Consider the following 27,639-nt stretch of genomic DNA (forward strand, 5'->3'; position numbering starts at 1 on the left):
TTGTATGGCAGCCTCCCCTTAGAGAAGGGGGAGGAGTGTCGAATCACTATAGAATCGTTTATCGAGCCCTAAAACCTCTATATGCCAAGTTTGATTCCATTTTCTTGATTAGCTCTTGAGTTATGCAGAAATTAATGCTTCATTTGTATGGCAGCCCCCCTTTAGAGAGAGGGAGGAGTGTCTATTCACCATAGAAACGTTTCTTGGTTTCATTTTCTTGGTTTCTTGTTCTCGATTAATATAGAAATTTGTGTTCCATTTGTATGGCAGCACCTTAGCACTTAGAGAGGGGGAGGAGTGTGTAACCCCCATAGAAACATTTATTGCACCCCAAAACCTCCACATGCCAAATTTGGTTTCGTTTGCTTGATTTATTCTCGAATAATGCAGAAATTTGTGTTTCATTTGTATGGCAGCAAATGAAATGTGTTTGATGATGCTTATACATAGTTTTTTTTAGTGCATACAATCATTTTGACGTAGGACTACGTCTTACATTAAGGGTGCCAAATCAGAAAACAGGTCACGTTTTTTATGAAATAAAGTAAATGTTAATAATTATTTTTGCTGCGAACGGATTTTAACGATTTGCATACCAATCGAATCGGAAACTCTCTAAGATTTGTTTGATATGCTATACATTACAATCCCATAGTCTGTATATGATTTAAATTGATGAAAATTGGAAGCTTTCCCATTCTCCCATACATTTGTTCTGTCCATTTGTGTGCTTTCTCGAACAGAGCTGTCAATAACGAGCAACTTATGCAGCCGCTAGAATAGAAACAGTCGGAGACGGATGAATCGTTGGATTTAAAGTCTCCGTATGGAAAAGAAGAAGAATAGAAACAACGGATGGGAATAACGAAAAGTAAGTAAGCTGTCGCTAGCGTATAAGTATTGCATCTCCTCTGAGTAAAATTCTCAGAATCTTTTTGTGCCCAAAACAACAAAGGATGCTTATTCTGTCCGTTTTGTGTTTTAGGTTTCCCCTCGAGCTGTGAACGCTAGCGAATATTCACTTGAAGTTTATCGCTGCAACTTTGTGTATCTGTTAGACGCGTGTTTGATGCTTTTTTTTTTTATAAATTCGTTTATTTTTACAGGCTCAGTTGCATAAGTTTAAAGGAGCCGAAATCTTAAATATATTTTTAAAACTATATATATGAACAATTTTCTTAAATCTATGGTTAGTAATGTGGGAAACCGATTACTCGCGGTGAACTCGAGATTAGAAGGGTGACATATTTTTCTCAGGAAAAGGATGGGGTATAAGGAAATTATTACAATGTTGATAATCACACACACTCAATTCTTAAATCTATTCGTACATCTATTGTGAATTTACATTTCATTCTCCTGTTTATAGCAAGCGGACCAATTACTCATAAAGGAAGAAATGGAGGGTATAAGGATATAAGGATAATCACACACGAACATCGATAGATTTAAGGAAAACATATATTTGGGACATGTAATCAAGGTCTAACCGAGCCAACACATCTCTCACCGGCACATTGGGCTGCCTTCCTCTAGCCCGAAGGGAGTTCTCTAAATTCGATCTGGCAACAAGATACACCTCACACGACCAAACAACGTGTTCGATGTCGTGGTAGCCTCGGCCACAAACGCAGATATTGCTGCCGGCCAGATTGAAACGAAAGAGTAGCGCGTCTAACGAACAGTGATTGGACATGAGTCGGGAGAAGGTGCGAATAAAGTCCCGACTCAAGTCCAGACTTTTGAACCATGGTTTGAGGCTAACCTTAGGGATAATCGAGTGAAGCCACCGGCCCAATTCACCTTCGTTCCATTTGCGTTGCCAGTTAGCGATGGTATTTTTACGGACTAAAGAGTAAAATTCATTGAAGGCGATTTGACGCTGATAAATATCGCCTTCAATCGCACCTACCTTTGCTAATGAGTCAGCCCTCTCATTACCCGGAATTGAGCAATGAGAAGGGACCCACACAAAGGTAATGACATAACAGCGTCTGGATAAAGCACTCAAATTTTCTCGTATTCTCTCAAGGAAGTACGGCGAGTGCTTTTCCGGCCTCACTGAACGGATAGCTTCGACAGAGCTAAGACTATCCGTTACAATGTAATAGTGTTCAACAGGTCGTGAGGCGACGCTGTCCAGCGCCCAATGAATTGCTGCCAATTCAGCAATATACACTGAGCAAGGATTCTGAAGACTGTGTGAGGTGCTAAAAAATTCGTTGAACACTCCAAATCCTGTGGACTCGTTTATAGTGGACCCATCAGTAAAGTACATATTATCACAATTGATACCCCCATACTTTTCATCGAAGATCGTTGGAGCGATCCTCGATCGTTGGTAATCTGAATATCCATGGATATCTTGCTTCATGGACAGATCAAAATGCACAGAGGAATTGATGTAGTCAGGGAAACAAACACGGTTGGGAATATACGAAGAAGAATCAACCTGCATGGAGATGAATTCATGATATGAACTCATGAATCCGGAGTGAAAATTTAGCTCGATCAGCCGCTCAAAATTTCCGATCACCAATAGGTTCATGACCTTACACCGGATGAAGAACCGAAGAGATAATAAATTGAAGCGATCTTTTAGTGGGAGTAGGCCTGCCAAAACCTCGAGACTCATGGTATGCGTTGAGGGCATACATCCCAACGCAATACGGAGACAAAGATACTGAATTCGCTCGAGTTTAATTAAGTGTGTTTTGGCAGCTGATTGAAAACAGAAACTGCCATACTCCATCACTGAGAGAATAGTTGTTCTATACAACATTATAAGATCTTCGGGATGGGCTCCCCACCAGGTGCCGGTAATTGTACGGAGAAAATTTATTCTTTGTTGGCATTTTTTACTCAGATACCTAATATGGGCCCCCCAAGTACATTTGGAGTCGAACCAGACCCCAAGATACTTGAATGACATAGCATGAGTGATCGGTTTACCCAAAAGTTGAAGCTTTGGTTTTGCTGGTCTATGCTTCCTAGAAAAAACCACCATCTCTGTTTTCTCCGTGGAGAATTCGATCCCTAGCCCAATGGCCCAGGTTGAAAAATTGTTCAAAGTATCTTGTAAGGGTTCTTGTAGGTCGGATTCTGTTGATCCTACGACAGAGACCACTCCATCATCTGCAAGTTGTCTTAGGCTGCAATTTTGTGTAAGGCAATTGTCAATGTCGCGTACGTAGAAGTTGTACAAAAGGGGGCTTAAACATGAGCCCTGGGGGAGTCCCATGTAAGAGACCCGACTTACTGCCGAATCTCCGTGAGAAAAGTTCAAATGTTTCTCACAAAGCAAGTTATATAACATATTATTCAATAGAGGCGGCAGACCCCGAGAGTGTAATTTGTCTGTCAAAACCTCTATTGAAACAGAATCAAAGGCCCCCTTTATGTCCAAGAATACTGAAGCCATTTGTTTTTTTTCCGGCGTAAGCCATTTGAATTTCTGAAGAAAGCAACGCAAGACAATCATTCGTCCCCTTGCCCCTGCGGAACCCATATTGTGTATCTGAGAGTAGGCCATTCGTTTCAACCCATCGATCAAGGCGAAACAAGATCATTTTCTCCAACAATTTCCGTATACAAGACAGCATTGCTATTGGGCGGTACGAATTGAAGTCGGACGCGGGTTTTCCGGGTTTTTGAATAGCTATAACTCGTACTTGTCTCCAATCATCTGGAACAATATTATTCTCCAGAAACCGATTGAATAAATTCAACAAGCGATGTTTCGCCACATCAGGGAGGTTTTTCAGCAAGTTGAACTTAATTCTATCCGATCCCGGAGCAGAATTGTTACATGAAAGGAGAGCAAGAGAGAATTCTACCATCGAAAACTCGGAATCAAGATCGCACCTACCTTGTGGTATATCTCGAACAATTTTTTGCACAGGAGCGGAATCAGGACAAACCTTCCGTGCAAAATTAAAAATCCATCGATGTGAATATTCTTCGCTTTCATTCGTTGAAGAGCGATTTCTCATGTTTCGAGCCACTTTCCATAATTTTTTCATTGACGTTTCTCGTGACAAACCTCCCACGAAATTTCGCCAATAAGCACGTTTTTTCCCTTTGATTAAGTTTTTAAATTGATCTTCAAGGGCTAAATACGTTTGAAAATTTTCAGGGGTTCCACGTTTCCGAAAAGCTTTAAATGCATTCGATTTTTCTACATAAAGCTTGGAACATTGGCTATCCCACCATAGATTGGGAGGCCTTCGGGAAATGGTGGAACCTGGGATGGGTTTCGTTTGAGCGCGAACCGCGCTGTCATAGATCAAACGAGAAAGGAAGTTATACTCCTCCAATGGAGGTAAACCATCTCTGGAATTGATGGCTAGAGCAATCGCGTCCGCATATTGTTTCCAGTCAATGTGTCTTGTGAGGTCATATGCCATGTTTATAGATTCAGAAGAATTTGACCCAATGGTGATGGAAATTTTGATTGGCAAGTGATCACTACCGTTGGGGTCCTGGATTACATTCCACTTGCAATCTAACGATAGTGAATTCGAGCAAAGCGAGAGGTCAAGAGCACTTGGGTTAGCAGGAGGTTTAGGTACACGTGTTGTTTCCCCAGTGTTCAAAAGTGTCATATTGAAGCTGTTACAAAGATCATATATCAACAGTGATCGATTGTCGACTGTTCCCCCCAGGCAGTTCCGTGAGAGTTGAAGTCTCCCAAGATCAATCGTGGCTCAGGAAGGAGTGAGCACATGTCAACAAGTTGCTTGCGGCTAACCGCAGCTCTCGGAGGCCAATACAAGCTGACAATACAGAGGTCTTTTCCTCTGATGTTTGCATGACAAGCAACAGCTTCAATCCCTCCAATAGGTGGAAGGTCAATTCGAAAAAATGAGTGGCACTTATTGATCCCCAATAGCACCCCTCCGTATCTGTCATCACGGTCCAAGCGTATAATATTAAAATCGTGGAAAGAGAGATCATCTCGCGAAGAAAGCCAAGTTTCGAACAGAGCAAAAACATCACAATTGAACTTATGAATTAAAAATTTGAATGTATCCAATTTAGGGATAAGACTACGACAATTCCACTGTAAAACAGTGATATCTCCGACCTCTCTATTTGAATTAGACATCAAGAGAGATAATCATTGCAAGGAGGGGCCATGTTTGCATCAATTGTTGCAAAATTGTCTTTAATACTGGAAGCATTGATATGACAATGGTTCTGATGGAGTCGGAAACATTAAAGCATGTGAAGATTTGAGCCACAAGGTCAGTCAACTTTATAAATCCCGATTGGGAAGTTGAACTTGACGGTAAAATAGGGACAGTTGGGGTTTTTGATGTTCCTTCGAGTGCTGGGTCGTTCGAAGGTGAATTATTCCCACGGAAGCCAGGAGGAACCTGATTTTGCTTGTCCGCTGCACTCGATTTTTTAGGCATGCTAACAGAGGGTATAACCGGAGGGGCTTGTACTTGAACTTTGGGAGTGGTCACATTTTTGCGCCGGGGATTCCCTTGGAAGATGTACGGTGTGCCCTCGTTAGCTGTATCCGCTTCCATTTCGTCAACTGGCAGCGAAGCGAAGACATTGTTTGCGGTTAAAGGTTGTTGCTGTTGGGCCAATGGAGAAGCGCCCTTTAAAATTTCCGCAAAAGTGCGCTTCGAGCGTTCCTTTAAAGAGCGCTTCAGCTTCTCCCAGCGACTCTTGTAAGTTTCACAAGCCGAGAGCACGTGCGGAGTTCCTCCGCAATATGGACACTTTTGCTCAATCGCACTGCAGGATTTGTCCACATGTTGCTCTCCGCAAGTGGCACAGCGCTCCTTGTTGGCGCAGTAAGCTGCTGTGTGACCAACTGACTTGCATTTCAGGCAAGTCATGGGCTTTGGCACGAAGAGTCGCAGCGGTAGCCTCAATTTGTCCACCATAACGTAGTCAGGGAGGGCGGAGCCAGCAAAAGTGACTCTAAACGAGTCGGACGGCGTAAATTTCGATTCTTTCCCTTCCTGGGAGACTTTGCCGAGTTGTCGGCATTCTAAGATTTTAACCTTAATCAAAGGCAGCTTTTTAAATCTGCCATCTCCTTCCATAATTGATTTGCACGTCAGACCCGTTTCGGTTATCACCCCCGAGATTTCTACGTCATGGGAAGGCACGTAGACACGATATTCCAGGGTAAACCTCTGGTCGACGACAATACCGTTTGCGTCTTTCCGATCAGCTACGACAACACGCAGTTTGGTCGGTCTAACCTTCGAAATTTCTGTCACGGAGGAGTATCTTGCCAGATCTTTCATGATCTGAATAACATTAAGTGCTTTTCCGTTTGGCTTAGGCCTGAAGAAAACAACCCACGGACCAGTTCCAGGTGCATCTTCAGGATAGACCTTGACACGTGGAGAGAAGACTACAGGACGAGAAGGAGATGACGAGGATTGAAGGGGATCGGGGACAACAGGATGGGGAGGCGAAATCTGAGCTGTTGTAGGAGCGAGGGGGGTTGGAGAGGAGGTATTTGCAGGTTTTTTAGAGGGGGGCTTGCTAGAGTTAGCAGACTCGTCCCCGGACGAAACATCCTCTGATGTAGGAACGCGTTTAAGTGTCTTCGCTGTTCCTTTATTAGAACTTTTTTCAACCAGAGGGGAGTCATCATCAGAGATCTCCATATCTGGAGATCCTCCCCCTCCTTCTGCCATTCTGTAATTCGTACTTATATTCTAATAATTTGTTTTTAATAATAATAATAATAATTAAAAAAAAAATAAAAAAAAAAATAAATCTTATATCTTATTTATTTCTATTCACCACAATGCACCCCAGTGCTGATGAACTGGCAACCGCTGCTTGCTTCTCAATCGGAGCGCTTGAGCGCTCGGCCCTATCACACACCACTAAGAAGTGATGCTCTCCTTCACACTGCTGTAAGTTAGCAGCGAATCGCGCTGGTATTGTGTGCGTGCAACTGACCACCGATGTCCGACTTCGACTGCGATGGCGACAAATCGGCGATATCTGAAAGCCGGCTGGCCTTGCCAGGCTTTGACGATTCAGCCTTTCTCACCAATTCCGAGTTCACACTGCGTTCCACGATATCTCGAACAATTCGAAAACGCGCGAAAAAAGCACACCCGGGCGACAAAAAAAAATAATAACAGCCAACGGTAACCGAAAACAATGCTTCAACGGAGACGCTCACAGCAAACGACCGGTTACTCGAAGCTTATGCCGAAGAATGTGTTTGATGCTTGTTGTATGGCGATGCACGGAAGATGACTCTCGTTAAATACTCAGTGCAATGCGTGAATCGATATAAAGAAACAAACTGTGACATATGACTAATTAGTGTATTGTTTTCGCAAAGGCAAGAAAGAATCGTTGCTTCTCGAAATAGTTCTACAAAACCACGCAAGCCATTAAACCTTTTCAAAATCCCCGGAGCTTTTTACAAAAGAGTGATTTATGAAATTTCGACGTATTCCCAAATGATATTCGAAATGATAAACCAACAAATTAAAAAAAAAAAAAGATTGCGTAGTCCTACGTCCCAAGCGGTCGTGTCTCGGATACAACCTCTCGATTTTTTTTTTAAATTTTCGAGCTGCCATCACGGTGTTTGACCAAATCCTTTGATCTCAAAATAGCGTTCATCGTATCGTTGCTGAGCCGATTTCAAAGCTTATTTTTGTTCTGATTATATTCAGAAAAAAATCGCTCGACAGTTGCCGAGGAGTGAGAACGTTACAAACAAGTCATCGAAGCGCCGGAAAGGCGAACGAACCATCAATTCTTTTTAGGCATCCAATTTTTGTCCACCAACCCTGCACATGCTCGTTTTCTGAAATTGTGATTTCCTTACATAGTAATTTTATCTTTAGGCTGGCTACAGAACTAATTCTCCACATCTTGTACATTCCCATTGTAGAATCCTAGAAACACAACGTTAATCCTAGTCAAATTGGAAAAGTTTCTGGGATTTAACATTGCCGTAGACTTGAGCGTCGAGTCATCAAAATCGAATCCTTTTCTCATTTGTTTGATCAGCTCCACGAAGAACTGCGACTAATATCCTTTTACATGATCTGCTTTTCGCTGTCCATTGTTCTGATAATTTCTTCTGCTGCTATTCCAACCTAAAATTCTTGTCGCTATTCAAATGATCTTCACATTTAAAAGCATTGGACATTGAAACAACGTAATATATTTTATATTATATAGCCTCGCAGATATTAGTGAGAATGATCAAATAAAAATCTTTCTGCTCTTCATGTGGCATCGTGAATTCAGGTTTTTTAGCCTGGAACAACGGATTCAATCTGTTGATCTGGGGCAAAACATACGTCACACTGTCTGACGCGAATCCTTTCAGACGATCCTTGTAAGGAGTTTCGTCCTTATGAAACTGATCAATCATTGCATTGTAATTGCTTTTATGATCAGCAGCACCTAGCGATACTGCGGCGTAAAAGTCGTCATGTACCTCAATGTTGCTTTGTTCAAATGTAAGAAATTTCACAAATGGAAAAAAAATCTGTACCAATCTGTACTTTTTGAGGAAAATCTGTACTCTGTACCGTACAGAATCTGTACCAAAAATTACGAAAAAATCTGTACCATTCCAGATAAATCTGTACGTGTGGCAACACTGGTTATAGCTAGAGATTGTATTCGGAAAAAATGTAACATTTTCTTTCATGTATAACTTTTTATTTCATGGGGTTTTGTTTCATGGGTTTATTTCATAAGAAATTTAGGGTAAAACTAGTTTAGAGTGTAATGTTTATGTGTGCAAAATTTCGTCATAGTCCGTCAAGTGGTTATCGAGATGGCTTCCAAGCAAGAAGTGCTTCGACAAAAAATATGGGCTCGGTAAAGGAAAATCTACGGCAGTCCCACAGATAAATCATGAAACAGTTCGGAATCGACCATTCGACCGTGTCCCGTGTGGTAAAATCGTTCAAGATGTCCCAGACAACCCAGCGGTGAGCTGGCAGCGGAAGAAAAGCGAAGACGACCGATCTCGTGAAGGCAAGAATGGTGAGGAATTACTTCAAGCGCAATCCGAACCTTTCGATTCGGGACGTGGCCAAGAATGTCAATTCTTCCGTCTGGTTGGTCCAGCAGACAATCAACCGCACCGGACTTCATGTCTTCAAGGTAAGGAAGGCACCTAACCAAACCAATGAGCAGTGGCCAAATTCTGCGCCAAGAAACTGTACTGTACTGTACCGATGCAGCCGAAATCCATCGTAATGGACGACGAGACGTACATTAAAGCGAACGCCAAGCAGATCCCCGGCCTGGAGTTTTTCGTCAGCAAGTCCACCTGGATGTGCCGGAGACGGCAGACGATCTGAGGGTGTGGCGAATTCAGCAAGCCGTACTTAACGACCGCGAAACCAGTGATGGAGTGGTACGAATATCTTAAAGTCGAACGTAGTCTTCATGTACGCGTAATAGGGAAATATTTTTGAGTTTGAATATAAAGATCATGGGACCACAATAAAATAATGTTTTTAGTTGATGTTGTACTCAATTCTTATCTCCTCGTTTCACCTTTCGCGAATTGTGCTATTAGGAACAAAATTATTGATAATTTATGCAATGACATTTAGATAAGATTTACCCCCACATGTTCAAATTCTTTTTGTTTTCCATTGATCCTCAATTTGTGATAACAGCATATGCGGCACGCAAAAGCACGAATGAAAGTTTCACAACAAAATGAATATAGCAATACAATAACGCCACACAAATCTCCAATATAGTTCAGCTGATTATGTCTTTCGTACATTATGATACCTTTGAATTCTCCTCTGAACGGTGATGTCCGCCAAACTCATACCCCAGTGCCGTTTCGGACGGCTAGATTCGGAACCTGTTTTCGGCACGATCAAAACCAGCATTACATAGGTGTGGACTTACACCTATATAAACACCTAATTAACACCACCGTGGCACGTAGTTTTACCACTTAGCAACATCCTCGAAAGTGATACCATTCAAATTAGGCGATGATTGATTTTTCTGGCCCGCAGGTCATCTTCAATATTATTAGCCTGCGCGTAAGGACACCAGAGCAACTATAGGTGACAATTTAAAATTTTGTGTAATATAAAGTGTTTCTCGGTCTGAGTTCGACTCAGTTTGTGTATGTGTCGTTCATTTGGGCCATCGCCATCAAGTGGAATCGATGAAGAAGCCATTTACAACCTCCTGCGGAAATGTCTTAATCAATTGCGACCACTGCAGACGATTTCGGTTTTGTGGTTCACATCAGGCAGACCCAAAGGCTGCGATGCCCTGTGGTGTGAGCACAGAAGCTGTCGAAGTTTGATTGTCGATAGGTGTTTTATTAGAGGGGAGAAAAGGCCGCTTTTGTGCTGTTGCTGGTGTTGGAACGGAGATTTAATTTTTTATTGGGTTCGAGTAGCATCAGCAGCAGCAGCAACATCCATGACTGCTTCATCATCATCACTATCATTATTACGGACGACGCACGGATGAATCGAGCAGCATCTCCTGGACGAATACCTCCTGCTAAATATAGGAAAAAAGCTGGATTCGGTGGGAAAAGAGGAAGCAAGCAACAGCGAACGAATTTATGCCCCGACGATCAATGCCGATGCAGATGTATATGAAGAGACACAATATCAATATTTTATTTTTATCGCTCTTTTTATTGAAAAATATCATTTAATTTTTATCGCTTTATTGCGCTACAGCCAGTGTCTTTGTTCGGAGCTAATTTGAGCCAAACCTGCCGACTTTCATCGAATGGCAAGTACGGCAAAAAAATCAGTACACAAAAGATACGTTGATTCACGAGAATCTTAAAATTATCAAATCCAGTGCATAGACGGAGAATTTGCTGAAATAATGAAAATTCATTGGGCAATGGAGATGGAGGGTATGTATGTACAGGGCGATACAAACTGTTCAAACCTTTCGATACTTTCTATCCTTGATCATTCCGCAGCGGTCATCACTTTATGGCCCAACAATCTGGTGGTGAAATGTGGGTGATGAGTTATATGAGTGGCGGCATCGGTTGAAAGATTTCTTCCAGCTTGAGGAAAGCTGTCATAAACTGTTTTGTTGATGAATCAATTTTTTTTTTTTTTTCGTTTCGGTTTGCCTTGTGGGAAAATTCAACCAACGTTCGTCGCTGCCTAACTTTGGAAGATTTGAACGATCTGGTACAACGGAGAAATTTCAACGGTAGCCGTTGTCGAGGCTTTCGACACGGGCATCCGCGTTCCCTATCAGTGAGCAAAACTGGTTTTGTTGCTACTTGTAAACGAACACGACACCGTGGTCAGGAATGAGTGGAAATATTTTAATTTTTCAACGCTCGCAACGCGATTCAATAAATGAGTTGTACAAACAGAGATGCGACCGAGCGGCTCTCGATCTGTTTGCTCGTTACGTCATGGCCTGAAAATGTGTTTACTTCGTCGTTTTTTACTCGAATGGTGCACACTGATCGTGAAATTGATGTTGAACATGGAGAATTGAGAATGCTTCAAATCGGGTTCAAAATTCAAACCAATGGTCGCGTATTTGTTCCAGCAGGCTTGAACTTCGTATTCAATCTGATCAAAAACCAGTGTGATTCTCACGTCGTTTCACGATTATCTCAGTTTTCTTTGATAAACTAGTAAAATCTCGTTGGGTTCTTCTTCGTGGCTACTGGAAAGTTTATGTACATTATCAACTGAGAATGAACAAGTTAACTGTAAATATTTCTACATGATGTTGACATAGGAGGTTTCTTGTTAAAGGACCGTTATCGTAATACATTTCGACATACACTGTCTCCTCGGTAAATTTGATTAGAAATACACAGTGTTTGCGGAAATAATGAAAACACTGTTGATGTGAGACTTTTTTCTCTGTTTTTGTGCGAGTTTTATATGCCGGATACTGTCATATCACAGATATATAATCGAGATATATTTGTGCCAGTGGCTCCCTTTTTTTCGCCATAAGAAATCATCACATTCATCGTTCCTACTATCGTATAAATATGCCCCACAACAACCTCCTCCAAATACCGTGCATCATCATTTTGCTTTGAATATTATTGAGCAAACTCAGTTCTCGAGGGAATATACATTACGTTTCCTAACTATAGAACCACCTCATTTTTCTGACTCTCAAGAGATATGTAAGAAGTCGATTAAATTGAAGTATATATTGTGTAGAGTGCAATAACTATCTTCATTCATAAGACTGGCCATTTGAACTTTATTAGTGTGTTCAGACGCGAAACATTCGAAAAGCTAAAATACCAGTGTTTCATAACTATAGAACCAGATGAAGAAACTCTCACTCACTTCACAAAATTAACGTCAATTTCACATGAATTACAATAAGTTACTAATTCGTAGATCATCTTCAATTCTCAATCAGTTCAAAAAATCCATTCGGGGTGGTTTCGACCAGGCTGCGCCATGTTGTAGCGTATATCTCGTTCTACACCCTAAGTTAAGTTTTAGCACATGTTATGGCATCCCGATTTATTACATTAAATGAGCCAAAAAATAACAGAAAATGCTCTCCTCCCCAAAACGTGTATATCATTTGTATAAAATATGTGCTAGAGCCAAAAGGAGCCAATATGAGCGAGCGAAACAGGAGACACATTGAAATGAAAGCTTATGAAAGCTTTTCGTATAGTTTGCCAAATATACGACCCAGACAGAGAAAGATATATATTCTCGTTTATGCTCATCTTTTTCCTCTTAGGAAAACTTTCCAACTTCATTTTATAATGAGGTGTGATATTATCACGCTTTTATACCACAACACTAGAAGCTGGATAGCGTGGTCGTATGTAACAGCTTTGCATTAATGCTGGGCTTGATTCGATCCCCACTGACATCGTACGGACTTTTTTTTGGTACAATCCCAAATGAAATGTATAAAATATGTCTGCTCCTATACATATAAACATTTTTTAAGCTTTTAAAACAGCTCATTATGAGCGCATTTGGAGGGTCAAATGGCACACGAAAAAGCATTATAGTAGGGTAAATGATCTTGGTTTGTTCGATTTGGGGTGTTTTTATGCAACTAGTAAATGCAAATCGATTTTTCTCCATGATAATCACACATAATCGATACGAGTTTGGGTTTGTTGAAAAGCCCCAAGTCTCAAGTTGCTAATATGTTGAAATTATTCAAATTGTTATGTTTTTTAACGATTTTCCTTAAAGAGGAATTATGATCATGGTTTGACCACTACTGATCATGGTTTGCCCAAAAAATGATCATGGTTTGTTCGGTTTTAGAAATCACAATTTTTGAATGAAAATATTCGAATTCACAAGTAGATGTTGCATTTATCATTGCTATCATCATATTGATTCATTCATAACTTGAGCTTTATTCAGAATATTGCCTTTTCTTGGGCATTTTAAAAGTGTAACCCCCTACACACTCAACACCGAGAAACATTATTTCTGAAGCGCGCCAAGCGGTTGTCATAGAAATCATTTGGACAAAATAACATTATTGAATTGGACAACTCATGATCAGAATTGAGGTCATCAAAATGCGTTAATTTAATAGTTTAGCTATGTAAATCTGATACAAATGGTGTGCAAGCATGATGTTTACAATATTTGTAAGTGTTATAATCCAGAACAGGTCTGAATACGTGTTAAATAATCATCTGGTGATCGATTAAAAGTTAGCTAAAATGTGGGGCGCATTGACACAAACAGATGGTGTATTTTATAATCCTTTAAAACGTGTGATTTCCTAAAAATATATTATAAAACTACTGTAAATCATGAAAAAGATAATTTTATTTATATGTTTTGAAACATTCGGATACCCTATTTGACACAGGAGCGCTGAATTAGAGCATTCAAAACAGTGGGCAAACCATGATCATATTTTCGACTGGACAAACCAAAATCATTTACCCTATAATAATATGTGAATAGTATACTCGTACGATCACTCCTCATAAGTTCTTGATAGGATTTTAATCCGGTAAACAAGCTGATCAGTCCGGAATCTGAAGCGCCTATTCATTAAACCATGCCACGACCTTCCGGATTTCATGAATTGATGTTGAATTACCCAATATCACATAGTTTTTGGTACAAAAATTGCAGTAAATGACTCTGAAGGGGGATACTTCGTTGCACTTCTGACTGTTCATTCGTGTTGATGGTAAGTTATCTAAACCAGGCCTTTTGGAGTAAATTCTCCCCGAACCATCAAAATCCCATCTTCAAAGCTGCGGGTCCAAAAACTAATGTGGAAGCCAGTGGCGTAGTGTGCGGGCGGCAAACCCGGCATTTGCCGGGAGGCGCCAAAATCCAGGAATTTTGAATAGAATTTTTTCCTACAATTATATTTCCCAATTACACCCAGGTTTTTCTTTACGCGGGGGATACGTACCTCGTAAAAAAAAACCGCGTTAATTGGAAAATCCGCGTGAAAAAACCGCATTAATTGGAAAATCCTCGTAAAAAACCATGTCACCTAATGATAGATATCAAATGGAACTATCTTTACGTAGAACGGAAGTAAAAAGTTGAGTGTTGCTCGCTTCCGAAAACCCGTAGTTTTTTTCCTGCAATTTCGTTGGTTACTGGTAGCTATAGTTCGGTTTTCCTCACGAATAAGGTCATCTGCTGTTGCTAGAAGATTCCCTAGTAATTTGTACACTCTTCTGCCGATGCACGTGCAGTACCACTGTTAGACCGTCCAGAGCTAAGTAGACAGGGAAAGACATGCACGAATAGCTGCCCGTAAAAACCCCGTCCCGTTGTACCGCCCGGCGAGCTCCCCGTTACCCACCACCTAAAATCCACGTAAGAATCGTGATAAGGTGCGGCACTGAGCGCTAAACTCCGTTACAAGCACTAATTACCGTAATTTGGTCTGAGGGAACATGAGAGAAAAATGTGAGCTGAGGGGGAGAAGTGATATTACACCGTGTTAATTGGAAAATCCGCGTAAAAAACCGCGTTAATTGGAAAATCTGCGTAAAAAAAACCTCAGAAAAAAATCCGCACAGAAAAAACCGCGTAAAAAACCTGGGTGTATTATATTTCATCTTTCAATTGAGGAAAAAACACCATTATCACATTACATCAATACCCTTTTGATTGTTCGCTACGCATACCTGGGCACATCTCCATGCAATGCAAAACAAAACAAAAAAGGAGCCAATACAGAGGGGCGGAGGGGCACCGTAATAGGCCTTGAATGGCCGTACGATGTTTTACAGTTAAAGCCTGTTTATGTTAGAACTTGGTCGCATAAAGTAGGACATTTCTCAGCATAGAAATAACGTACAAAAAAAGGGAGGATGTTATTTTGTAGGTTTATCAACTTTAAGGTTGAAAAACATGAAAATTATTCGTCATCTGTTCAAATGAATTTTCGAACTTTTCGTGTGATACCACCCATCATTTTCTGCACAACTGTTTTTGGTAACTGTCTGCTGGTAACTGTTTTTGCTGTATTTGCTATTCTTGGAAAAGTGGTGCATTGGAATGGTATTTTGGATGGTTGTGTCACATTTCTTCAATTTGCCTTTGATATTGTCCAATATCTCTCGAAAATCCGAACAATTTGGTGGATTGATTGTTTTTTCAATGCAGTCGATTTTGTTCTCCTTATACCACTTGATGCCATCCCGGCTGTAATGGCAGCTTGTCAAGTCAGGCCAGAACTTCACTGGACCTTTGTGTGATAGAATGAATGGCAAAATCCTGTTCTGAAGACGCTCCTCCTTGTAATTGTTGCCCCAGTGATGACAACCATTGTCGTCTTTCCACAACTACAGATCCCTTGCCAAATCATCAACTTACGGGCAAATTTATCTGCGTGAACAAATTTGAACCTACACTATGCTTGAAAAGGTAAAGTTTGTTACCGACTATTTGTCTAAAAATCTATTTTTGCGTACCTCAGAAAGTACCGGGATTTTTTAAATAAAACAAAATAGAGTTGAATTTCGGGCAAATTTGTTTTATCTCTTTCAAATACGATTCATCTGAAGAAACACACATGTATAAACGCATGACTCAGTCCCCCATGCATCCCTGGTAGGCCAACGAAAGGTAGGTTTTTAGTTCCCTCGTCACATTTTCTTCGATCTCATCGATCGACTGAAATCTTTTTCCACGAAATGGCGACTTCAACTAGGGAAACAAAGAAAAAGTCGTATTGGGCCATCAGGTGAATACGGTGCTTACTCGGTGGTTTTATCATCATGCAAAATCCAACAATTGTCGGCCCACATTTCTGGTCGTTGGCGACGTACAGCATCTCTCAAACGCTTCAAAACGGATAAATAATATTCCTTGTTAGCTGTCTTGCCCGGTGGAAGGTACTCATAGTGCATTACGCGTTGACAATCGGAGAAAACAGTCATAATCCCCTCACTTTTGAGTGAATTTGACGCGGTTTTTTCTCGTCTTTGAAGCGCTTCTCGGACGATTCTTGCTTTGTTTTCAATTCAAATTCATAGACCCATGTCTCGTCGCCAGTAATTATCCGTTCCACGAAGGTTGGATCACTTTGGGAAATCATCTCTTCAGCAACTGTCTGTTGATGGTGTTTTTGCATGAAATTCAGGTCCTTCGGAACGAGCCTGGCTACCACGCGTCTCATACCCATAACAATATGTTGTGCCGTTCCATATGCAATGCCAAATTCACTAGACATCTCTCTTAGGCTGGTATGACGATTTTCAACCACCATTTCTTTCACTTTCTTCACATTCTCATCGGTGTTCGACCACGTCGGGTTCTCAACGTGATGGTGCGATTTTTTTTTTCGCTTTTCGTGTTCCATCGACGATAACTTTTAGATGTATCCTTCAATCTTGACGAATTCTGTACTACTGAGTAAACAAACCACCCGGATCAAAGCGCTGTCAATAGTTTCTCGATGTGACAACTAGGGGCGCTGAAGTGAATAAAAATAATCGACAAAATTCTAACTGAAACACACTTTATTTCTTAAGCTGCATTATAAGAATGCATATTTCTAAATAATGTCTGTGTTATTGAAAGGCAATTTTTGAGATTTTTTTGTGCTAGAATGAAAGAGCTAGTCCGGTTTACACTAATGTAAAAATGGCACAGACCACGCATCGTGCGAACACAGTTTCAGCAATCGTAAATTGATTGAAAATTATCTGTGTTCTAAAATGAACCAAGACCGACTCAATGGCTTGGTAATGTTTTGATCGAAAATGAATTGCTAGCAGATCTTGATTTAAATGCAATTAAGGATCAAGGAGATTTGACTGAGAATAAGCGAAGCTGGTAATGGTTTTTTCTAACCTTCTAAATACGGATAAACTGCTCAAAGTGAACTTTGGTATAAGTGAGTAGCTTTCTCAAAATATCAGAAACTCAAAGTTAGTGAAAAATCGAATAAAGTGGTATTTTTTGGGGCGCCATTTTCATAGTTTGCCGGGGGCGCTGGCTACCCTCACTACGTTGCTGGTGGAAGCTAACCCTATGGGTTCACTATTTCAGCAGAACTTCTCTAATAAAAAGAAATTCAGCATGAATAGTATTTATTCCTAGTGGTGTAATTTTTCAAATCGTAACGTTGCAGGCGGCAGTTTGATGGTTTGAGGAGAAAAATTTCAAAAAGGCCTGGTTCAGATAACTTTTATCAACACGAATGCACAGTCAGAAGTGCAATGAAGTACCTCAGAATCATTTACTTTTGTTTTTGCATCGCAAACACCGTGATAATTGGATAATTTGGTAACAAATTTGAAGAGCTTAAACGAACAGTATTCTCTGCTTAGAACGAGATACACACTACAACATGGAGCAGCCTGGTCGAAACCACCTCGAATGTGATATTTGAACTGATTGAGAATTGAAGATGACCTACGAATTAGTAACTTATTGTAATTCATGTGAAACGTTAATTTTGTAAAGGAGTGAGAGTTTTTCCATCTGGTTCTATAGTTATGAAACACTGGAATTTTAGTTTTTTTGAATGTTTATCACCTGAACACAACAATAAAGGTCAAATGGTCAGTCTTATAAATGAAGATAGTTATTGTATTCTACACTATATACTAATAGTGGTTACTTTGTTACGCTGGTTCTTTCGACGCAGCTTGGGTCGTTTGATGAGGGATCTCGGGGAAAACTTCAAACACAAACTCGCGACGCGGAACACGGAACAAAATGGTGGAAAAGCACGATTACAATATTCACTGTATAATGACGGAAAACAAGATTTACGCTACGGAAAAACCTAATATAACAAAGAACAAGCTCGAGCTCACCGGTTTCGTTGCGGCCGTTCGCTGCGTTGGCAACCTTAGGGGGCAGGATCTTACGATGAAAGGAATAGGACAGCTCGATAGGACGATGAACACGACGTGAAACCAAACTTATACAACGTGGCGCTGCCAGATATGTTGATGGCCGCCCACATTAGTTGGCCAGAGAGTCGAGATGGCTTCTCCACTTTGTTCACACTCACAGAGTGGCGAACACTTCAAAATTTGCGGTATGATCACAACCGGTCCCGGAATCTTTGCAATTTATTAAGACAAAATTTGTCTATTTTCTCTACTGTCGGAAGCGATATTCATGGTGGAGCGAGAACATTCGATGAAATCTTAGAAAAAAGTGTATCGCAACCAATAGATATCAAAATCGTTACAACACATCCAGTAAACAACTGGTATTCCAATCATATGGCTAGCCTAAAGTGTCGTCGTGATAGACTGTGTGGTAAGCATAGGCAAGATAGAACAACGCGAAACTGGAATAATTATGTTGCTGCTAGAAATCTATATTCGAGGGCGCTGAGAGAGACAAAAAATATAATATTTTAGAAGAATTGGAAATAAATAACTATAACGAAAGAAAATTATGGAAAACAATAAAAAAAAACTACTGAATTCCAAGACGAGGAAACCGAATATAATGAACTTTGATGACATAGAAATAACAGACGAACAAAAAATTGCGAATTGATTGAATGAGTATTTAGTTGATAGCGTGATTGAAATACATGAAAGCATTCCTCCATGTCAGACAGTGTTGGTGTCCAATGTGTGTCAGTTGTCAGTGTTAGAGTCAGTGTCAGTTGAAGACGATCCACTTTTGAGGAATTTCTCATTGGTTACAAACGATGAACTCAACGAATTAATAAAGAATTTGAAACGTACATCAGGAATTACAAAACACCCAAGTGTTTAGAGACGCGTCGTTAGTTATGAATGGTATGTTGTTGAAAATCGTAAATGAAAGTCTTCGATGCGGTGTAGTCTCAAAATCGTGGAAAGAATCGATAGTAATACCTATCCCGAAAGTAACAAACACTACTGATGCAAAGCTACACAGACCCATAAATATGTTGAGACTGCAAGAAAAAAATTTAGAGCTCTGTGTGAAAAAGCAGTTGCTGGAATTCATCAACAGAAAAGGCATTTTGATTCCAGAACAATCAGGCTTCCGAAAGAATCATTCTACTGAGATTGCGATAAACTTTATATTACGCAAATGGAAGTCTAATATAGAGAATGGAAAATACACGGTGGCTGCGTTCTTGGATTTCAAAAGAGCTTTTGAAACTGTTGATAGACAGAAACTTCTTCAAGAATTACAGAACATAGGAATTGTTGGTGTGGTTTTGCATTGGTTTACAAGCTATTTGAATAATAGAAATCAAAGAACTAGATTTCGAAGTACTACATCGGATCGAAGACTAAATGATTTAGGTGTTCCTCAAGGTAGTGTGTAAGGTCCTTTGTTGTTTATTCTCTATATTAATGACATGAAATGTCATACAGGAAGAGTGTTTTGAAATTGTTTGCCGATGACTCAATTTATTGGGTTAATGATGACTTGTATACAGCAATAGCGGAGGCAAACGAAGACTTGAAAATAAGTACGGAGTATTTGAAAGTGAAGAGGCTTTGTCTGTATCTTTCCAAGACTTACTGGATGATAATCGGAAGTCGGAAGAAAGACGGGCATCCGCCTATGTTCATGGATGGTGTAATGCTTGAACGAGTTAAAATTGTTAAGTATCTAGGTGTGCAAGTCGACGAGAAGCTAACGCTCATTGAACATGTTGACTACGTTATAAAAAAATACGGGTGGGTAATGTCGGGGACATAACCGGAGTGACGTAGGACTATACAAAGGGGACAGCTTTTGCTAAATATATATTTTAAATATATTGTTTTATTTTCTTCTCCTACGTGAATACCTGCCTATCTACCTGAAAAATGGATTAGTTTACTGTTTACTCTTTATGAACATGTTGGGGGTTCTGAAAAGAACCTTTGGTGTTGTGTTTTTGCGTTTTTTTTACAAACTTGATTCTTGATTTTTTTCTGAAGGCTTTGTACTTATTAAATGTTCAACGCCGGGCATCTTTCGGCGTATGCACATATCGTACAATAAAAATGATGACTGTGATAGGGAATGCATAGGTGGTCATCAGCTCATTCACTATAATATATTTCACTTTTGAGCACATTACCGTACCTTAAACTGTGGTTTCGGAGACGAATGAATTGTAAGATTTGTAGTCTCCGCAAACAAAATAAATAAAAATGAAAAAGAACTGAGGTTTTGGAGACAAACTCTACGATCTGTCGAGAAATAAACGAGCTATAAGCGTTCTGAAAAACCACCAGTAAATACAGGGACGGATGACCTTCGGATTAAAGTCCTTTAAAATAAGAACAGAGCAGCAGGAAATACATAGCTCATCATGTTGCTCCTTAGTTATTTTTCTATACAATGTAGATGTAACGTCAGTCACATCTGCATTGTCGAAATTCTATAACCGCTATTAGGTATACTGGTGCTCCGGCACCAATCCGTTGATGCGATGTGATGTAAAACGATGCCATACAACCAAACTGATTTACGGTTTGAAAGAGAATGATCTATTTTTCAGCGGATCCGCGCGTTTTGTACTTTAGCGGTACACGCTCACAGGATAGAGACCAATCGGCAGACTCAGCCAAAGGGGCGAGTCCAACGAGACGAACGAATTATTATTTGTTATTTGTGTTTTATTATTATTTGGGATTTTGTTTTAGAAAGCATTGAACTGTATTTCGTAAACTCTTTTTTCGGAAGGTTTAATGGCCCTGAAAAGCGCCGTGTTTTATGGACTGGTTCCAATCTAGAAAACTTAGTACTCGTGGTTTTGAAAAAAAAAAACCATTTCGAACGCCTCCGATGCCGCCTTGTTCTGGATTTGTCACCAAAGCAGTTTGTATAAAGAACAAACTTTTTTCTTCTGCTACCTGCTGCAGTTTTGCGATTGCGCTTGCCACTCGCCACTCGCTGCAACTGCCTGTTGTTGTCTTGATGTCCACCGAACCGAATGTGGTCTGTTCTGAATGCGGGTTTTCTTATCGTCGCGAGCAGCTTTGCCAGCTAATGTGCGATTCACATAGCACGTTACGGAGAAGAACGTCTATGTTCCGTCAACGTCTCCACCAATTCACACATGCAGTCAATGCTTCCACCCGCACCGTCACGTCAAATGCCAAACGAATGATTTATTTAATTTTATTCATGGTGTCGCCACCTACAACAATTTTAAATTGCAATGCCCTCTTTCAAATTAGCATGCCTAGAATCAGTTCTAAATTTTGAAAAATTCAATAAGAATCACTGAATTCAATTATTTAAATGCTTAAACCCCGTAGTCCGACCCTTATGCAACAATAATAATAAATAGAATAATTCTTTCAACTAGTCGCGAATGATTTTCACTCCGAAATTTGGAGCTAAGAGATATATTGGCATAAAAAGTACAGTAAGTTACTTATAAAGCGATATGCTGAGGCACCACTCAGTGTCGCATTGGAGTCTGTTTTGACCAGTAATTGGACATTTGCGACTGGTGGCGACTTTCAATGTGGGGCCATAATTTGGGCCCCGAACTCAATGTTTACAAAAATGTCCAACTAGAGGTAAAAATGTCTAATTAAACGTGTTGCATCACAGATCTGTTCAATTAGCTTAATGTCGATGTAGATGTAAATTACTGTACAACCAAATCAAAACAAAAGCCGAGACACAAAGCCCAGACAAAAACCAAACGAGCCGTCCGTCTCCGTCAATTATTCTTTTCTACAAACCCTGCCGGTCGTTTTCGTTGAACGTATGCTGACGGGTCGTTACGTTGCTGGTGTATGTGAATGATTTCATGAGAATTGCATGGTAGAATCATTGACGTATCGTGACGTGACGGGACGTGAACGTGACGTGTATGTTGTATGTGAATCGCACTTAACTCGATCACTTCGGCGGCCGAAACTATATAACGCCGGCTAGGTGGACTGGTGCACTGGTACTAACGCGCTCGGCCTAGCTACCCTTGCGGAGCAATTGGCGAATACACCTACGAGGAATTGCAGACCAACACGGTTCGAGCGGGATTTTGCCATTCCCTTCACTTTTCCTCCTTTATCATGTCCAGACATGGCTGCTTGTGTTGGTTTGTTGATGTGATGTGATGCGAAACGATGTGGTGTGCGGTTTCGATGAGAATGATCGTTATGGCAGCGGAGCGGGGATTTTTAAGCTGACTGGCTGGCTCGAGAATTACGCATGTGTTAGACTGCGACCAATGTTTCGTTCATTTTTTTTCTTTTTCCTTTCCGATCATGCTTCATTCTATTTCGCTGCTGATCTGGTTGCCCGTTTTGGTCGGTACGATTGGACCAATCAAAAATGGACACATAGTGCATTTGGAAAATGCTCGATATTTCACAATTATTCAATTATTTATCTCAAGAAAAATGAAATGTTATTCGTTATGATAGATGCGTAGATATATTTCCTATCAATTGATGCAAAAACCTTTGCGATCTATTGAGAAATGCTCGAGTATAAGCGTTCCAAATCTTGCTTTTTTTCCTACTTGTTCAGTGCCTAGATTTTCATTTCACCCCCTATATCTTCCGGTTAGACGTAGTCCTACGTCAAAAGGTGGCTGTTAAATATGGTGTGCTTTGCCGAGTAAACAGGTATCTAACACTCGATACGTCACCTTAGAGGTGACGTATATACGGTCTGTTATAATGCCACATTTTGATTATTGTGCTACAGTATTGCTACATGCTTCAGATACGCAACTACAAAGACTGCAACGTTCACAAAATAAGATAATGAGAGTGGTTCTTAGATGTAGTAAGTATACGCCAAGTGTTTTGATGTTGGATATGCTTTAATGGTTGTCCGTACAACAAAGTACTGTTCGAAATTGCCTTATTTTTATTCATAAAATGAAATTCGGATTACTACCTGATTATTTGATGGAAGATGTCGAATGTGGAAGAGACGTGCACTCTCGTAACACCAGGAAGGCAGCTGACTTTAGATTACCATATCTTACAAAAACGACGACACAACGATCACTTTTCTATCGTGGACTACAAATTTACAACACATTACCCCAAGACGTTAAAGAAATGACAAATATCGCACAATTCAAAAGGACAACAATTGACTTCATTAAAAAAAATTATTGACTACTAACATGAATGTCACCGAATGAGAGCAAAATGATTATTATATAATGACTACAGAATGTAGATTTCATAATTGACTAGATGTGATGGACATAGAGTGATGGCCATACGCGGGAGTAGACGCAATGAGAAATATAGTACCGGAAAAAAATCCAACGACATCAAGTAATATAACATTGAAAAACGAATTATCTACGAGATAATCAGTCCCTCCCACTCCAAAAGAAGCGTATGGAGTGGAGGTAGGACCAAAAAAAATCAAAGGGCCTTTGGAATCATCACAGAATAAAAAAACACTTTTGGTGAGACTAGCACTATCGTATTGCTAGCTCACAAACACGGACAATCTCGTTCCTTTTGAGTTTCGGGATCTCCTCTCAAAATCTTGGCAGCTATATCAACTGCGTCCGTACTCCTTCAAATCTTTGAGAAGACTCCTCGATTCCCTCTCATTTCCTCTTCTCAACGCTTTTCTTTCTTTTCAAATTCCTTTTAAAACGAATGAAGCTCTCGACCCTATTCATGTTTTCTGGTAATTTTCCATTAAGTCCAGTATCCAATGCCTGCACCCAAGCCATCCTTCTTTTTCGGCGACGACGACGTAGACGACGATTACTCTGACAGACAAGCACAACTTAACTCTATTTGTTTCGGTTGGTATCACGACTAATTACTAAACATTTAAGGTAACATGCTATACCTGAACAAACACTTGCTTTCCGCATGAATAAATAAATAAATATGAAATCTTTGAAAAAACAAAACAAGCAATTGTAAATAAACTTCGAATGCATAAATAAATAAGTAAATACATAAATAAATGAATAAATAATCAAAAAAATACATAAATAAGAAAATAAATATATTTTCTGTCCTACTACTAAATAAATACAACAAAACTAGCCAACGAAAAAAAAATCTTTGTAAAACTCCAATCTGGGGGTCTGCGATTAACTGTTTATTTGGTTTTTTACAAAAATTGGACTCATACGTCATCTTTTCGACGACAATTAATCGCGTCAGTTGAGAAATTACATTGAGTCAAACACGAATTGTGGACATGGACTGGACTGTGGATTTCTCAAATGACAAGACAGACAAATATTTTACATTTGTTTTGACGATATTGTCGATCGATATTGACGATATATCGGTAAAGTCCAAAACCACGGTTGACCTTTCTACCAAATTAATTATTGTAACCTAACCTTTGGTTACAATACTTCAATTCAACCGACTTCTTACATATCTCTGGTAACTCAGAAAAATGGTGTGGTTCTATAGTTATGAAACGCCGTGTATAAATTTTGAAGAAGATATACCTCTCTTGCTAATCTGGCAATTAATTTTGGCTCGACCAGACGACCTTTTATCTTACGAGCATTTCTATAGTGTTGCCACATTTCCATCTGTACCGGAAGTGGTAAAAAGTTTCTCATCTGTATTTTTTCATCCAAAAATCTGTACCATCTAAAATATTTGTTACAGAGAAAAAATGGTTTTATCAGCATGAAAAAATACTCATTTCTCTTCTACAAAATATTAGATTGAAATAGTTTATCTAATATCCTAGTAGTTTTTTGATATCTATTAGCAGAACAACATCTCCAACGACACCCCTTCTAACCATTGTTTCCGGCACAAATTCATAGAAATTTCATGATCGTTCGGAAATTTTGTAATTGTGCTGGGACGGCGGTTTTTTATTTGTATAATTCTGATAGATGCCCAGAAATATCTACTATCAATTGATACAAACATCGTTGCGATCTATTGAACAATGCTCGAGTTATAAGCATTCGAGATCTTTAATTTTTTCCTACATGTTCAGTGTTTAGATTTTCATTTTACCCCCCATGTAGTCCTGTTAGATGTAGTCCTTCATAAAAAAAATCATAACCGGAGGTACGAAATTTTTAGAGGTCCGTAAATAAGCATATTCTATAATACAATTTTCGCCGATTTTCAAACGATATAAGCATATTCTAATATCTCACGTCGCGCTACGGTACCTATTCTTCTGAATCTTAAATGAATATAATAAAAAATAGGTTAAACAACTTGTTCATCTTTATTTCTCATGTATCATTTCATGACCATGGACGTGAAGAAGTGCTGCCAACTGTCAGTCAAAACTAAAAGTTGATAGACCCTTCTTTCGGCGATATTTTCGGCCAAACGAAAATAATATTTCCCAAAAATTCACATACACCATCATACTAAAATGTCTCCACATACAATACATGTTTCAAACCTGGCATCTCTGGCTGTAAAACATTGAGAAAATACTCATCCATGCAACAAGCGTTACGTTACGCTATCTAGAGCGAGAATATGCGAGTGGCGCACTGTGAAAATCACAGTACTGATTTTATGAGAGAAATTAGAAAAAGTGCGCGCGTAAAGGGTGGAACGATCAAAATTTGGCGCTCAAAAATTATAGAGATTCTGTTCAAGAAACGACCGCATTGTTGACGTAGGACTGCGCAATTATTTTTTCAATTCGCTTGTTTTTCAATAAGGATATTATTTGAGGGGCTGAAAATGAAAGGGATGTAAGTGGCATGTTTAATTTTCTCTTCATCGATTTTCTCTTTTTTTCTTTTTTTATAGCTGCAAACACTTCGTTTTTGCAGTTGAGTTATTGACGAAAGAAAAAGTTGATGAAGGCTTACAACTGAAAACCGTAAACCACAGAAAAAAAAACTAGAGGCTAATATTTAAAGAACTTCAAACAAACTCACTTTCCTTACACAAATGATGTGGAATAATGTACTTAATAAATAATAAGACCCTGTTTTTAATACCTCCAAACAAAGGCGAGAAATGCATTCAGGAAAAATGGGTTTGAATGATCGAAATACCCAATATTGACTCAGTAGATCTGGTCAAGAGGAAATTCAAAATTGATTAAATAAAATTCATTTGAATATCCAATATTAGATTTACATTGATAACGATTGTTTTCATCAACGTAAGCGTCCTAGAATTTGCAACAGTTTCCCTGGGTTTATTAGATAAGCGCATATTATTGCATAAGATCAGCGATTTGTTGTTGTGTTATGAAATCGATTCATCACACTAATGCGTAAAACAGCACTCCCAAAACCGCCCAAGATGTTTCCACTATATTCCCACGCGTATTAGAAGCAGTGAACGAATTCACAGCAAACGTGCGAACAAGGACGTACCTGTTAATGTTTATATGATGATTTCAAAATTCAATAAATTAACTATCTGCGAAACATACACACACCTAATACTCACTGTGACTAACAGGCAGTTGTGTTTTGTACGGACAACCTCCAGGTGTCGAAGATCACACTTTCCTTCTAACCACACCGGATTCACTTGCTGGTTCCAAATTGTCTGATCCAGACGAGGAGTTGAGTTTGGACAAACGGATTATTTATCACAATGACGGGAATTAGAGCTTTTGGACACACACACAACTTTCGCTTAGAACTAAATTGCCAAGTTCTTGGCCCCCCATGCACTCCCGCTTCGTTTTGTTCCGCGATCTATAGACTCTCTTTGATTATACGCCGTCCGGCATCTTCCCCAGTCCGGATTTAAGGACCGATCATTACCGACTCGCCGCACTTCAGCATGAGCATGCTAGAATCCGCACTGGCGTCTTAATTTTTGATACTATAAATTAATTAACAAACAATTCCGGACGCACTACCAGCGTGGCACTTTTCGATCGCCAAACAACTTGCTTGCTCGTTAAAACTTTTTACTCAAATATGGACAATTTTAATAATAATCTTTGTAATAACTCTATGGATATACACTAATTAATTAGTATGGGTTTGTCAAATGTTCCATCAATATTCAACACAACAATCACTTTTCTTTGACCCCCGACAGTCCGTGGTGGTGCTGGTAATTGAGGGCGGGTGGGTTTGATTGCACTTGACTATCCCAAAGATCCACCTGTAAGTTGCCACCGAGAATCCTGTCACTTTAGTCGAATACAAAATATTTATCAACAAAACACACACATGCACTTCACACCTTCAACCAGCAAATTAGTAAAACACCTCCGAAAATATCCGTCGCCACTTAAATTCTGGGGCGATCGCCTTCGCCAATCTCCCGCGCCGCAACCAAGAGGAAACACAACCACCTTTGCGCGA

The 27,639-nt window shown here is 39.7% G+C and overlaps 1 protein-coding gene across 2 annotated transcripts in view; it reads right to left on the reverse strand.

Annotated features, from left to right (window-relative positions):
* Positions 1 to 27,639, reverse strand: part of LOC129771196 (T-related protein) — a 43,450-nt gene extending 15,811 nt beyond the window's left edge. Inside the window, exons 1-2 of one of the 2 annotated variants that reach the window (XM_055774610.1) lie at positions 27,518 to 27,593; positions 26,754 to 26,866 (exon numbers count right to left, since the gene is read on the reverse strand). The gene's annotated coding sequence lies outside the window, so the exon portion shown is untranslated. Of the gene's footprint in view, positions 1 to 26,753 lie in introns of both variants that reach the window. The other variant, XM_055774609.1, reaches the window with a different exon arrangement.

The sequence above is a fragment of the Toxorhynchites rutilus genome, chromosome 2 (genome assembly GCF_029784135.1).
Source record: "Toxorhynchites rutilus septentrionalis strain SRP chromosome 2, ASM2978413v1, whole genome shotgun sequence".
Taxonomy (NCBI): domain Eukaryota; kingdom Metazoa; phylum Arthropoda; class Insecta; order Diptera; family Culicidae; genus Toxorhynchites; species Toxorhynchites rutilus.